This window comes from Hipposideros armiger, unplaced genomic scaffold (assembly GCF_001890085.2).
Source record: "Hipposideros armiger isolate ML-2016 unplaced genomic scaffold, ASM189008v1 scaffold_538, whole genome shotgun sequence".
Taxonomy (NCBI): domain Eukaryota; kingdom Metazoa; phylum Chordata; class Mammalia; order Chiroptera; family Hipposideridae; genus Hipposideros; species Hipposideros armiger.
Genome location: NW_017731888.1, coordinates 207195 through 210366, shown reverse-complemented (window position 1 = coordinate 210366; position 3172 = coordinate 207195).

Sequence of the window (3172 nt, the reverse complement as noted above, 5' to 3'; positions counted from 1 at the left end):
GCTGGCTGCTGGCTACACACGGTAGCCCATGGCAACCCACTGCAGCAGGGGCTGCAGCCTACGCCGTCGCCGGCAACTCATGGCAGCCCAGCTCCAGGTTGAGCTGTTGTTCAGCATCTTAGCTGTAGAGGGCAGTGTTACTGGCTTCCATGTGGGATCCGAACCGGGGTCCTGCTGCTCAGAACTGGCGTCCCAAGCCAGCTCCTAACCAACGCGCCACTCGGCCGGCCCCAGTGGTTCTTCTTACAAAGTGATCTCTATTAGCACATGAGCAAGGTGAGAATTAGTTGACTTTGGGTCACCTTGAAAGGCAGCCTTAAAGAGAGACACCAGCTCTGTCCCTGCCCTTTGAGGCCCCCGCTGGGACCACTGCAGGCTGGTGGCTGAGCTGACCGCATAGTAAGCCGTCTAAGGCCCTGCACGCACTGGTGTGGGGGTCAGTTTGCATTAGGGCTGTGCCTGCTTGCCCCCTCCAGCCCTCGCTCCACCATCCCACCCACACTCCTGCTGACCATGTGCTCGTGCCTGTCACACCTCGGAACGGCCCACCGGGTCCCCAGGGCCTGGCTGAGCTCTTTCCGAGGTGGCCCATCCTTTAGAGTCCAGCTCGGCTTCCTCCGCACAGGAAGGCTTCTAGGGGACTTGGGCTGGCGTTCCGCCCTTGTTCATTCCCGCGCAGCTGTCACGTGCTGCTCTCACATCCTCAGTAGAAGGAAACCTGTGTGTCTTTATTTCCCCTTCCTCCTGGGGCAGTGGCGTGGACACTCCATCAGTGGGGACACAGACAATAAAGAAAACAGAATCACTGCACCTTTGTTGAGTGTTTCTACCACATACACCTGCAGGGTGGCCTTGCAGAAGGGAGAGGTTTTACTGGGGCCGAGTAGGAAAGCCAAAAAAAAAAAACAAAAAACCACAGGGGTTTTAAGACGGGGACTTTATTCTCTTATTTTTCTGGAACCAAATTAAGGTTTGCTCATCAGAGAAGCGAGGTAATCAATACAAATTCATTTTAAATATTCCTGCCAGACAGAGCACTGTTTAATATTAAATTATATGGAAATAAATTGTAAATTAAAAAAAAGACAAGCAGCCTCTGAAAGACCTAGTAATTACTTTTATCTAGAAAAAAGAAACCCATGAACAGAGTGAAGTTTTAAATTAGTTTGCTCATTAAGAATGTATCTTGTATGAAAGTTGGCATCATCTCTTTAATTAGAAGGAACCTGATATTTTGAAGATATCGAAGCCAAATCATTGTGAAATGTTGGCTGAAAGTGCTGAATTTCTCTACAAAAAAAAAAAAAGATTCGTATAATTGATATTATGTTGACTTAACTCAATCTGTTTAAGAAACACTTTCCTTGATATAGTTAAAAAGCATATTTGTATATATTTGATTGACAGCAGCAGATTCGGTGTGGGCTCCCATGTCATGATGTTCCTTGGCCAAAAGGTGCAGCACGCCACCTCTGGGGACACAAGTGCTGTGTGTTTTGAAAGTCCTGTTCATCCCTGAGTGTGAGGCTGTGAGAGGATGATCACGCGTTTCCATGGTAACCAAGCAGGCTATGGGCCTGGGAAGCCCCCACCCCCCGCATTTGCCCGGCGGTGTCCCAGGCGGTGTCAGGGGGAGCCCAGACAGGCAGGCAGGTGCTCCCAGGTAGGGTCAAGCTCTGCCAGCTACAGCCCCTCCCAGGGCCAGCTTTAGGCCCTATCCATCCACCCACCCCCCAAACCCAAAACTTAAAAACACTTGGTCAGTATTCCAGATTGATTCCTACTACGATGTGGCTATTTTCACTTGAATTCTTCAAAATGACACTTGAGATGAACGGTGATTACTTATTTCTGTTATTCTCAGGATATGTCTAAGATGTCCACTGTTTTCAGGCGTCCTGACTGTATCACTATATCATATCACCTATTGCTATCAACACATAGAAAATAATTGGCTTCATTTTCATCTACCTCGTGTTTTATAAATGTGAATATTAGCTAGGAAGAAATATATTTCCCTTGCAGTAACATCAATAGGAATTTAAATGTAAAGATGGGGTTTATTACACATGCACACCTTTATTTTCAACAAGATTATGAGATTCCTTATTATAAATAAAATGTCTTACTTTGAGTGTTCTTTCTGCCATATCCCAGAGATCTGGGAAACCAATCCTGCAGAGATATTAATTCTGGGTCTCCTGAATTCTAATCAGGCTGATAAAGAGTTACTGACCATTTTTTAAATCCAAAGAGCTGCCTAGGTGGATAATAACTCAACAAAAAGAGAACAAGTGAAGAGTCCTGCCAGGCCATGTCTGGGGAAAGGAAAGATGGCTCTCAGCTATACAGACCTGACAGACCCTCTTTCTGAGAATAGTATTTTAAAACGACATAAAGGAAACCAGGGGCTGCTATATCCTGGAAAATGGTAAACTAGCTTGAGGTGCTTGTTTTTCCCCTCAAAATCAAGCTGGAAGTAGTAAGAGATGAGAAAGGAAAGCGTAGTGATGCTGGGAAGTTACCAGAGTGAGAGGGAAACCTCCAGGCACGTCAGGGTCTGTTTGCACTGGGTGAATGAGGGAGTGATCGGAGAAACTTTTGTGTACGTGCTGGTTTTTCCCATCCTCGGAGCTGCCCTGAGAGGCCACGTCTGCTCCCTCAAGGAAGGGCTAGTAGCCCCAGAGCTGCCCTGCGGCTAAGGTCAGGGGCAGCGCGGATGCCCTCTTGGGTGGGGGCTCCCTGAGAACAGGTGTTGGCAGACATCCAGGAACAATACTCAGATCGATGGCAGGGACATTAGCAGCAACCCTGGGTGGGTGGGGTTATTAGATAATATTTCTAAGTATTAAGATAAATAGCTTGAAGTTCAAATTTTATCCAGTTCATGGTTATAAAAGTGTGGGAATGCAATACATATGTTTGCACTTACAAAGCCTCAGGCATTTTGCTACATAAAGACACATACTGCAAATGTATCCACAGGAAATACAGAGGAGATGGACCTATCGATGCAGAGAGATAAGTCCACGTGAGGTCATTGTCGACATCTCTACAGGCGCCTGTTTACATCTGGACTCCAGTGTTTCATGGGACATGTGGTTGGTGAAGATTTTCTTCCAGTTTGTAGTTGTCATTTCTTCCCTTTCCCATGGTCCTTTGTGAGTAAAAC